Source organism: Montipora foliosa, chromosome 8 (genome assembly GCF_036669935.1).
Source record: "Montipora foliosa isolate CH-2021 chromosome 8, ASM3666993v2, whole genome shotgun sequence".
Lineage (NCBI taxonomy): Eukaryota > Metazoa > Cnidaria > Anthozoa > Scleractinia > Acroporidae > Montipora > Montipora foliosa.
This window is the reverse complement of record NC_090876.1, coordinates 20678462-20690961: the sequence shown is the minus strand read 5'-3', so window position 1 is coordinate 20690961 and position 12500 is coordinate 20678462. Positions and strand designations below refer to the sequence as shown.

The 12500-nt window shown below is 38.4% G+C and overlaps 1 long non-coding RNA gene across 1 annotated transcript; it reads right to left on the bottom strand.

Moving 5' to 3' along the window:
* Positions 1-1467: 1467 nt before the first annotated feature.
* LOC137967389 (uncharacterized) lies at positions 1468-2262 on the bottom strand. Its single transcript, XR_011116530.1, has 3 exons — positions 2197-2262; positions 2035-2098; positions 1468-1588 (listed from the first exon to the last, which is right to left on the bottom strand). It is a non-coding gene; the product is annotated as an uncharacterized lncRNA (long non-coding RNA).
* Positions 2263-12500: the final 10238 nt, after the last annotated feature.

Genomic DNA, 12500 nt, shown 5'->3' with positions numbered 1-12500 from the left:
TACCCTTGCCGAGATATTTTTCCACTCATTTGTTTAAAAAATTCTATCAACCGGGTGGGCGAGACAACTCGGGGAGGCGAGTTGTCTCGCCTCGGCGGGTAGGGTAACCCTGGCAGGTGAGACAAAGTTTTCGCATGTAAACAGTTTGCCTTGACCACCCGAGATGATACAGCAAAATCTTGAATGCGCACGCATAAAATAAAAATCAAAGAAGCAACAATTTGGGAGCTTATACATGTTTTTAGCGTTTACTTTACAATTAAAGTTTTTTTTCCCGCCAAAATTCTCAACGGAAACTTTCGATTCATAAACAGCCTTTCACAGGAAAAAAAAAATTGACATTCCAATGTGGGAAAAACATTGGGAAAACATTGGAAAAACAATGGAAGATTATTGGAAATTCACTTGCAAAACCAATGTTGGAAAAAGAGATACACTTACCAACATTGGAAAGACATTTCATAGTTTTCCAAGGTTGGTAGTCTAACTTTAATCAACCAAGGTTGGTAAATTTAAAAAAAATCCAACATTGGAAAGAACATTTCCAAGGTTGGTAGATGTACAATGAAAGTCCAACATTGGAAGCAGCATTTCCAAGATTGGTAACTGTAATGAGAGTCCAATATTGGAAACTGTTTTCCCAAGGTTGGGAAATTGAAATAAATAAGACCCCAACATTGGAAACAGTCTTTTCAAGGTTGGAGAATAAAACAGAAGTCCAATATCGGAAAAATCATTTACAAGATTGGACAGCCAGTAATTTAAACTTCCAACATTGGAAGCTTCATTTCCAATATTGGTTAAATATGTAGTGATATCCATAATTCAATCTTTCCTGGCAAGATTAGTGGTTTGATCAGTATTCAATAACTCCAACATTTAACTGTATCATGATTAACTGTTCTTCACAGTTTATCGCTGTTGTGTCCTGTTTACAGATCAACCAGTTTACAAACATAAGAAACTTGAACCGAAAAAAAGCATTTACATCATCTACTGTTCCAACGTGAACTTTATACAATGTAGAGCAAGAGCATCACCAGACAAAACAAAATTAGCTAAAAAATATATCATCAGTTGTAATTAGCCATCAGCCACTTTCAGCAACATATATAACACATATAATGGATTAAGCTGCATTAGTCAGCCTGCTCTGGTTTATCATCATAATCATAATCTGGCCCTGAATCTGTTTCATCAACAGACATAGTAGATCCTGAGGATGAATCAATACGATCTGAGCTGCAGGATTCAACTGATAACACATCTAGTTCCTTCTCAATAAGAACCTCATTTCTTGAAAGGCATTTGAAATTTGCACCTTCAGCAACTTGAATCATCTTCTTTGTTACAAGTTCAGTTGCAATTTTCAGGGCCAATTCGTACTTTCCTTTGCCTCTATGCTTGATTTTTAGTTCTTTAGCAGCTGGAGCAAGATGGTGTTTCACACTCAAACTGCTGAAGGTTGGCTTTTTGAAAAACACTGCACAGATGATTTGTGAGCTGTATGCAGATAATAGAGATATGTCGTTAACACCATCACTGCTGCAGGCTTCGTCAGGACTGGGTTTTTCAGTGTCTGTTTCATCTTAAATGCCAAAAACAAAAGACACCCTGTTACATGTTTGAAATCTGATCAAATGACTTGAAGTAACAATAGCTCCCTTCATTAATATTGATTTCTTGCAAAGAGTGTGAATAGGCATGTACATGTAAAATAAAATATAAAAAGAAAAGCTTTATTTAAAAAAAATACCTAATTTACCGAATCTAAATTAAAATTGATGTTCCTAACAATGCACAACGAATAAGTCCTAAACATTCACAAACTGCATTTTTGCAAGAAAGTCTGGCAGCCAGGATGAAGCCTTGAGTATTTTTTTTTTCAGGGTAAAATCTCATGTTTACATTTTATACCTAACTGTCTTGTAAGGATCTTTCCTCTGTGTAAATTTTCATTCCCCAATTCAAATTTAACTTTATGACATATACTAGACATAGTAATGGCTGTCAGTGGCCATATCCTTTCCTTACCAATGCTCTCGTTTGCATCTGTTGTCGGACTTGACAGAGCTCTCTTTGCAGGTGTCCTGGATTTCTGCCAAAAAGAGAGAAAAAGCTTAATGCTCCATTCTTAAGTTACAAGCTTAATAGGATGTAAGTAGTACTGGTATTTCTTACAAGGACTAGTTGTACCTCAAAATCATAACCATCAGTAAGTTTTCTGTTCTTTTCGACTGCCCACTGTAAGATGTGGTTTCTGATTGCACCTGAAACATCAAACAAAAACAATTCGCATGAATTAAAAAATCAAACAAATTCAAACAAACAAAAGACAATAACTGATCTTGAATATCAAGTCAAAGGATAATGCTTCAGTATAATTGTGTACACTAGCATTTTAACAAAATCTACTAAAAAATTACTGTGGCAATTGGCTCAATCAGGGATAAAATACATTCACTTACTTTGCCCAAAGCCAATTTTTTTCAATGTGCATATGGGTTCCAATGAAGACACTAATTCTGAGAGAATTAAGCTGTTTGCATTGTAACTACATATTTTTACTTCTACTACTTTGCTCAGAGAAATTGGCAAGAGTTCATAGTTTTACCTTTTTGTCCTCAATTTAGTGCCCATAATACTGGAAAACAACTTTTCCAAACTTTAAAGTTTCTGGAGGAGCTTCCAAGATCCCATAGAAAGAAAATCAGTTTCTCTCAAGTACTAATCAACCTGGTGATTACTTCACTTCTTATTGAAGTCCTTACCTCTGGACTAAAACTTGACTAAAGTCATGCTTAATGGCAATGCCTGATTGCCTGATTAAAGGGCAGTCAATCACATCAGAGGAAGATAGCCGAGACTTACAGTGTAGTTGTTTGATACATGCCAAGACAGCGAGTTGTTTTCCAATTGATCCTATACCAATGTCCTTGAGACACTGCCTGTCTACAAGAGCCAGTGTTTTACCGGATATTTCATTATCTAAAAAGAAGTCACTGTAATAAGCAATGAATAGATAACAATTCAAAGCGTTTACATTAAAATATTAATACAGCATCTGCCACTCTGGAAGGAATCAGATTAATGGGCGAGGAAAACACTCAGCTGTGAGGGGAATTAGCCTTTCTCAGTTTGCCATAAGTATGGTTTGCCGCTCTCAATTTGGTTTATTCGTCTCCCTCTTTTCCTTTCACTCCTTATAACAAACAAATAGCAAACGAATAAACCGAAAAGAAAAACAAAAAATCAATTCAAACTACAATCAAAAATACATATAATTTACCCTGAAAAAGTCTTGCTTCATCCTTCAAATCTGGATGGTGAGAGTTTAGCCACGATGCTACTTCAGCAGGACTCCATTCCTCTGATTGTTCAGGATAAGGGCAAAGTAAAAGTCAGAGAAAAGTTATGTGAGAGTGAGCAGAGAGGAATGTGAACGCTGAACCTCTTTTAATTTAACAAAGGGTGAATCCAAATCTGCAGTTATGTGTAGGTCAGGCCGCGACACAAACTTTAAGTTTCCACTGGTTTCTATAATCTAAGGATCTCATTTTTACACTTTCTGTATTTAACTACAAGATTATCTTTCATTAAACTAAGAATCCACTAATTCTGGCAATAGCTGTTTCCGTAATACGAAAAGGAAGTTCAGTTATTGGGGTAGTTAATGGCGCCAAAATTGTTTTACAAGATCGACACAGCAAAAAAGTTGAACAAGTAATGAAGACTGCCAAGTACTATCATTTACAAAATATATCTACCTGGTTTGTTTGAAGACACTGCGTCGCTATTTTCAGCCATGACAAAAGGAAATAATCTCCAAATTTGTCAGAACCTGTGGGACAACCTGTGGTAGTTCTTCGAGTCCGACGACGACAGTTGTGTTTTGGCGCGTTTACTTTTTCAATCCCAGATCTCCTGATCCACTTTGAATTATACTTACCAGACCCCGCGCCAAATGGAGAGAACATGGCGGTATCGATAGGTCGCGATTCTTTTCTTTCTTGCCGATCGGTTTTTTGCTTTGGGCGCCCGGGAAGAATGTAATATGGAAGTAGAAGAAGACGTTCCACTTACTTCCTGTTATTGTCAGCTAACCGCCGAAGCTAGAGATATCAGCAAGAAGGGAGAAAAACCTCATGTGCACTGTCCATGTCACAAATGCAGTGGCCGAGCAACTTGGCGTATGACCGCATGGCGGCATTTACAGTCTGAATGGCTGGTTTATCAATTATCAATTTTTATTGGTTTATCAGTGATAAAATTGATCTCCCAATAAGCTACCATAAAAACTAACTCGGGGTAATATTGGTAAATAACTGGTTTATTTGTCACTTGACAATCCAAGTTTAGTTCCATGGTATTTTATTGGACTGTCACCTCTTACACTTGATATTCCAATAAACTGCCATCAAAAGACCATCTTGGATTGTTAAATGTCTGATATACCAATGATATTCCAAAACATATTTGTCCCCTTAACAAATTACCAGGTATTCCAATATTATTCCAATATTGGATAGTTTATTTCAGATGTTTTCCAATAATAATCCATGTTGGAATTTCAATTTTTTTTCCTGTGTTTTATTTAAACTACATATTATTGCTGCGTTAAGATTGTTAGTCCATTTGCTGAATGTGAAAACGCAACTATACTTAATAAAAACGAACTAGATAGAAAGAAAGGCAAATGATGATACGCATTTTTTGAAGATGCGTCTTAAAATATATGCATAATTAAGTAGGGTCAACTTTGTCTCGGTCACGCAATTCTAACATAGACGCGCGGTAAAGTTGTCTAGGGTGGTGGGCTGTCTCGGGTAACCGAGACCATATAAACAGGCCCTAACACGCCATTGATTGTCATACTATTCAATTGATTTTATATTGGTGTTGATGATTAAGCATTGCGCGAGATTGAAAGTATATTTGTTATCTTTGATTGTCCAACGGTGCAATTGTTTATCCGTTGATGCTATTGAATGCTAATACATATGCAAATTGCGTTATTAAAAGTTCGTTGGCGTTAATGAAGTTCGTGGAAGTGCTAATAAACGTATATTTGCCGTATAGTTTGAACTGTTGACGCAAATGAATGTATATTTTGCGTAAATGAACAGCAAAAGGTGTACAAAACACAACAGCCCTTACAACTATAACTTCCCAGCGTACGCCGATAGCTTCAAAGTTAATTTGTATGTGCACGGACCTCTCATCTTGTAAACAAACCCTGCGAAAGGCTTATCTGAAATGAAGACACACGAAAAATGTTTGCAATCAGTGAGACTGGTATACTAAACATTTCATGATTCCTTTTGGCAAGTCCAGAAAGAAATTATCCATGCTGACCCCACCTCCAACGCTACCCTCACTACCCCAGTCCGCGATTAGCCTGCGTAGCAGCCGTTTCCTTTCCTTTTCCAGGCGGAGATGGAACAAGCGAGCGATAAAGCGGGCATGCGTCTGGGGTGAGCAAAATTTTAGGGAGAGGTGGGGACGGGGTGCGCGAGAATGGGGAGGGGGTGGGGAATAAAGGAATTGCCTGCAAACAATCCCAAACATTTTACAGAACTCCGTTCGCCCACGAACGGGGAGCAATAGCGCAATTTGATTGGTTAGGAGCCCGTCAATCAAAACTGAAGTGACATGAAAAATTTGACATTCGTGCATAATCGACATCCGGAATACAAAACAACAAACAAAATCAAAAATATGGCCGAGTCCGTGGAAGCTTTCGAATTTTCTCTTCAGGAAACGTTGAAAGATCTTTCGAAAAAGAGTAAACAGATTGATCTCAAACCGGAGCAAGGAGCTGCCATAAAGAGTTTAGTCCGTGGACAGGATGTTCTCGCAATTTTGCCAACTGGTTTTGGCAAAAGCGCTATCTATCAAATACTCGTGGGTGTTAAGGAGAAGATGTCAAGAGAATGTGCCTGTGTTCTGGTTATTTGTCCGCTTCGAAGCTTGAATTGATTGAAGATCAAATAAAGGAGGCGAAATCCATCGGCCTCACAGCGAATTCATTGCCAGAAGCTTCCCTTGCAGATGTGCGAGTGGGGAAATTCCAGTTATTCTTCTCGTCCGCGGAAAATGCGCTGGACAAAGAGTTCCTTGAAATCTTAAAAAAGAATTCGAAATTCCGAAGCTCTCTTAAACGAGCAATGACAAACGCGGCAATTATTCGAAGCCACATCATTTCGCCCGCTTGCTTTTTCTGGAAAGGAAAGAGCGATACCCGGTAGTTGTTTTTCGCGCACTATTTGCTTTTCGTGGGCTGCTTCTCAGAAATGGTTTACCGGAAGTTAATGATCATTGGCTATAATGTGACAGTTGGTGCCCCAAGGGAATGCAGTCTGTTTGGGGGCGTTCGGTAAAAAGTCTGGGTCTGATTGCAGGCGTTTCCTTCCGTCGCCTCACCCCCTCCACCTACTCGTTATTTTTCCCAATCTCTTGCAGTTTTCGTCCCGTCGCGAGCGTTTGGAAAAGGAAAGGAAACGGCTGCTACGCAGGCTAGTCCTCGATACTTGCTCGCGATCGAGCGGCTTTGATCACTGCTTCGGTATCGTGATAATCTTGACTATGTAAAACCGACGAGAAGGTGGTAGATGAGCCGGTTACGTTTAGTACTCATTTTAACATGGCTTGTTTTGCCTTCACGCAAAACTAACTCGAGACTACAGAGAAAACCTCATTGAAGCACAGGGATGGATTGCACATGTAAGCTTGACTTGAGCTTTGTGCAATGTCTTCTGAGTAAGAACTGACTCTTATGAAACAATCGCTTACTTAAAGCACTGAAATTATCACCGATATAGAAAAGCACGCGCTGCTTTTAATTAATGCATATGATGGACCCAAAAACGTTCCCGCCTTCGCGGAGTGAAAAACGCAAATTGGCACCAAAATATCAAAAGAACAAGACAAACCTCTATTGGGACGATTTTTTTTTCAAGATTACCCAAATGCAGTTCGTCCAATTATCGTCCGCCATGCTTCTCTTTCCTTTTTCTGTATTTCTTTTATGTTGTTCAACAATTTTATTAAACACGAAGACGCACTTTAAAAGGCGTGGTGCCTTAGGGACGTGCAATTATGCTTTATCAATCAACTGTAGACGGAACCGAGCTCTGTGATATTTTATGCAATACAAAAGGCAGGCTCCTTATGGCAATGTGTCCGTAATATGTAATAAAATGTTATCTGTACGTAGTTCTTTGTTTAAACCCCCGGTCCTTTTTTTCGCGCTAGAAACTGTTAAGGTTTCCGTCTCTGTGTTACTGTTTGTTGATCACCATCTTGGATAATCAGTCGTGCTCGAATGAATTTGAACAAAAGCAGAGCGCGAAGAAGCGACCCCTTTTATAGTGCGTCTTTGTTTTAAGCGGTTATTGCAATGTTTCGTTCTACCTTTTGGGCAGTTTGGTTGTCATGAGATTACATCATTTGGAAGCCCACGGTATGTTCAAACTACGAAAACACGGCGGTAAAACCTACCACAGGTAACCCAGGCTCACTGTGTGCGTCACGTAGGTATTAAAATATAGAGAACATATGAGGCGAAGTTTAGGTCTGTAGCAACGCAAAGCCACCAGGCTCCATAGAACTTGTAAGTTGACCTGCTAAAATGGCGGCCCGAAAGCGTTGTCCTCGCGAAGTGTCCAATTCAAAATGGCACTGAACTCGGGACGCCTGGTGACGAGTATAATGAGTTCTGGAGGGAAGGGAGTCCCAGATTGCTCAGTGAGTCTTGCTTTTAGCAATTTGGGACTCCCCTCGCTCCAGAACTCATTATACTCGTCACCAGGCGTCCCGAGTTCAGTGCCATTTTGAATTGGACACTTCGCGAGGACAACGCTTTCGGGCCGCCATTTTAGCAGGTCAACTTATAAGTTCTATGGAGCCTGGTGGCTTCGCGTTGCTACCTGGAGATGCTTCAGTGGATTCATGGTTTAGAGAAATTCCTGTTCCACGAACCTGGCGTGTTTATCTAGCGACTGGATTCGATTTTTACGAAAATAATCGTGCTTGTTTTGAGTCGATCGAAGTCCTTAAGCTGGCTTCTGTCTCCTACCTTGTCACTATACTATGAAGGAAGGTGAACGAGGACAATTTTTCCCGAAACTTCGTGTACGTATTAAAGACAACAACAGCTCACCACATGGTAACTTTTATCGATTTTTATTTCCATTTTCTAGCAAATTTGCAGACCTAAACTTCGCCTCATATGTTCTCTATATTTTAATACCTACGTGACGCACACAGTGAGCCTGGGTTACCTGTGGTCATACATATCATCACTTGTCGACTTTGAAGCGCAATATTCATGTGCCTTTCGGCAGAATCTTCAAGTTAAAACTTGCTTGTTTCCCGACCTATTCAATGCTAGTGGGACGTCTCCAAAGAACTTAACTTTGATAAACAATATGAATTGTTCATATTCACTGTATGTTGACGATGAAATGATATATGGGATGAACTATATATTGGACTGCGGATGCGTATATGAAATCAAGTGAAGCTATGAGCCTCACAGTCATGAACGCAATTTTAGCAATTGCGTAGAGAAACCTGAAAAATTCAAGACTTCAACGGGTTTTGAACTGTGACCTCGCTCCCAAGGTCAGTGGCTTCACAGCCCAGTAGGTTGGAGCGTCGCACCGGTATCGCGAGGTCAAGGGCTCAAACCCCGTTGAAGCCCGCGTCCATAACTGCGAGGATCGTAGCTTCACTTGATCTCTATATGTTCTTCTTCAACCTATAATCGACAGCTTCAGTTGCGCCCCGTCACTTGTGCAACATATCCACTGCGCACCTTGTTCCTTCAAAAGAGGCATTTTTGTACCAAGGCAGGAGAAAAACGAGGAAAATGAATTAAACAAGTTTTAAGTTTTATTGTAACAAGGACTGCATTAGCTTAATGATACAGTCACTATGCTGAAGTCTTTATATCCAGAAGAACAACGCCAGATCCATTTTGCAGTTAATTTTTCCTCAGAGTTAAATACTCGAGTGTGGGGATTAAAGCAGAGCGTCCAAGGCGTGGGTAAGTTGTTGTATCGTAGATAATTCTGGATTCTGCTTGGGAGTAGGAACAGATGCGTCCGTATAAACATTACAGGCCCGAAATAGCTTGCTTTTTAAAAAGTATATAAGGGTAAAATCAACAAATTTTCTTATGATAGTGACACGTGAACTTTGGAGAAGCGTGCCGACAGTCTGAGACGTGTATATTTCCTTACACAGGTTGTCTGTTTAAACACACAACATCGTCTTTATTTGTTTACTGTGCGATCAGTGATTGTCATCGGAAAACAGTTCTAGTAGATTGTATATGCTGAAAAGTAAAAGCAATGTAAATGAACTGCCCAGAAAACTTGAATTCATTTTCGCCATGAAATATCAATGTTTGTAAATGCGCGCATTCACAGACATTTTGTAAACCCCATAAAATGTCTGTAGCTTTGACCGCATTAATCCCGGACCACAAAATGTTTGTAAAATGTCCATAAATAAAGTACACACGATGTCTTCAAAATTCATGTAATTTATTTCAAAACAGTCCGTAAAAATATCAACATTTTCTTGCTAAAAGAGCCTCAGTGGCTTTGAATATTCAGGACTGATCTATCCTTGCAAAATCCTGTTGGCATAATCAACAAATGGAGTTACTTATTGTTTAGTTAATCACTATCATGAAGGTCATATCTATTGAAAACCAACTATTATCAAATATCTTAACTAGCTTTGATTTATAAATATATCGATACTGTCTCTTCGAAGATATTCCTTAATGTTAAACATAATTTTGACTATCAATTGTTATTTATTCTTCAAAGCATTTCCATGCCATGAATGTGTCATTCTTAAATGAACTTTTTTGTAAAAGACATAAGAAACTATTTAGCTCTAATTAGCCTAGCAGGAGGTCTGTATGGGAGAATCTTGACCAAGGTCGTGAGTGCACACGACTTCGGTCAAGATTCTCCCATACAGACTGACTACACTTGGTTCACAACATGTTTATTAAATAGCAAACTAGAACAATTTAATTCGTTTAATGTAACTGGTTTGTACTAACTGACACTTTGTGGCGATGACCTGATACACGAATTCCAATTGTATCATATAATAATTAATAGTCTAACTGACTGCTTAGTACACGTGGTCAGTCTTTTTCATAGATTGGCCGCGAGAGAAATTCTTGTTTTTATTGTCAATTGTCTAGGGATCAGTAATTTTGTTGGCTTTCAGATTAAAAAAGTCCCATGATGATTGCCATGTTTGTGGGTATCTAAAAGAAAACAAGAACAAAGAAACAAACTTAGAATAAAATGATGCCTTCATGTAATCTACATACCACCTTCAGTCCATTGTATAATACTTAGCGGATATTACGTGGCCGTGCAGGGATACGAATTTTATCTTCGAGTGCTGAAAGTATCTCGCAAACGAGTGAGACATACTTGGAGCACTCAAAGACGAAATTCATATCCCGAAGTGGTCATGTAATGTTCTGTTTATTACATGTAAATAGATATTGATGAAATGTCCAGATTTAAAATCATTTTCGAAATGATGAAAAAGTGGTCACCAACTACTAAAGCACGCATGTTGTGTAACATGAAACAAGATATCAAAGGTAGGAATAACAAATCATGATAATGTAAAATTTTGCAATAAAAAATTAATGTTCATGTAGTAGAGAAGAATTACATTAAAGCGCAAAAGTACCTTAAAGTTACAATGAAGAGGAAACTCTCGTTTTATTGGCTAATCATGTTTGTTACGATGACAACACCTATATTCTCACATGTGAAAGATACATGTAAAAATGAGATGTTCACTGCGCACGGTGAAGAGATTATTTTTTTATTAAAGGGAAAAATCCTGGTATTTCATCAGTATCTACAGTTGTATAATTGTAATAAAAATGAGAATTATATGCACATCACTCCCTGGTTAGAAACTGGATGAAAAGACCTTCATACATGTGTAGCTCATGCATTAGCCTGTATTTGTACAGTATGTGCAGCTGCTAGTGTACAGTGTATTTTGTTACATTGAGCCTTTTTTATTCTTTCTTAAATGCAGTATATGTGCTGTGCATAGATGTACAGCAATTAAAGTAATTGTAATGTGCATGTCACTAACTTTAAAGGTCCACTACACAAAAATGTTCTTTCTCCATGCACGGCAAATGCTTTGGAGTTTTATAAAATCAAAACAATCACAAAAAGCAGCAGATGTGTTGTCATTATTATTGTCTTTTTCACATTTAAACCTGTGTTAACTTACCATTTAATTTTTAACATCTCAAGGTCACTTTCCTCAATTCGTTTCAGTCGTTCTTCTTCATATGCTGATGAGGAGGATTTGATTGTGCTTCTTTGGGCAGATTTCTTCACAGGCTATGAAATAAAAGTATTCTATGTATGAAAATAAAGTACATGTATCAAGCTTCGGCACAACAGACCGTCCTCTTTTTCAGTACAGCCAGATTAAAACAGTTAAGACCCTCTTGAAACAACAACAAAAGAATCCTATTGGTTTAGGGAACGTTATACAATGATGTAAGTGGATTTTTTGTGCATGTTGTCTTATCTCAAGCCCAGAGTTTCTCAGGCTCTTTGACAGCGATTGTTCACCACGATAAACTCTGGAACAATGGCGTCTTTTTTATTAATTATTAATCTTATTAATATTGTGAACTTCTTGACTGGCCGCGCATGTAACATACTATTGTCCAAATCCCATGATTTGTGTGATAAAAATTCCATAATCCTAGAGTCTCTCCAGCTGACCAACCACTGACAAAGCTAAGAGCCTGAGAAACTCTGGGCTAAAGATTGTTAACTGTCACATTACTTACAGTGTACACTCTGGGTAGACTGGGTTCAATCCAGGGTACATGTATTAATGGACTGCAAGAAAATTTTTAAGTAAAATGGCTGGGAGCAGTCATCTATTGACTAGCATCCTACATTCCTGTAAGTTGTGATCCGAGTGCACACTTTACCTGTTACCATATAGTTTTCCCATGGACACGAAGAATGCTATGTGTTCTTAAAGCAGAATTACAACTAAAGGGGTGAGAATGAAAACTCAGAACCAGAAAGTCAGGCTTATAACCAGAAAGTCAGACTTGACTTGATCCAGAAAAAAATTATTGTCCCTTGTTTTGTTGACAACACAGGTTCCAAAACAGTTAACATAAGACCCTTTGATGTCCCACTTGTCACAAGAAATACCGTTTACCTAGGGATTAAGGCCACAGTGCTGAAACCATCACTTTTATGGTTTGTTACTATTTGTTGCAGCAACCAAAATCCGTGAAGAGAAAAACACTAATTCAGGTTGAGAAGGCCAAAAAGTCACTGATCATACATCCATTTAAGGGATCATACAACATAATAATCAACATTCAAATCTGCTCTTGGTTGCTTATCTGGATATTTCAATAAATTAAAACACAGAGCTTTACAGTTAACAAGCAA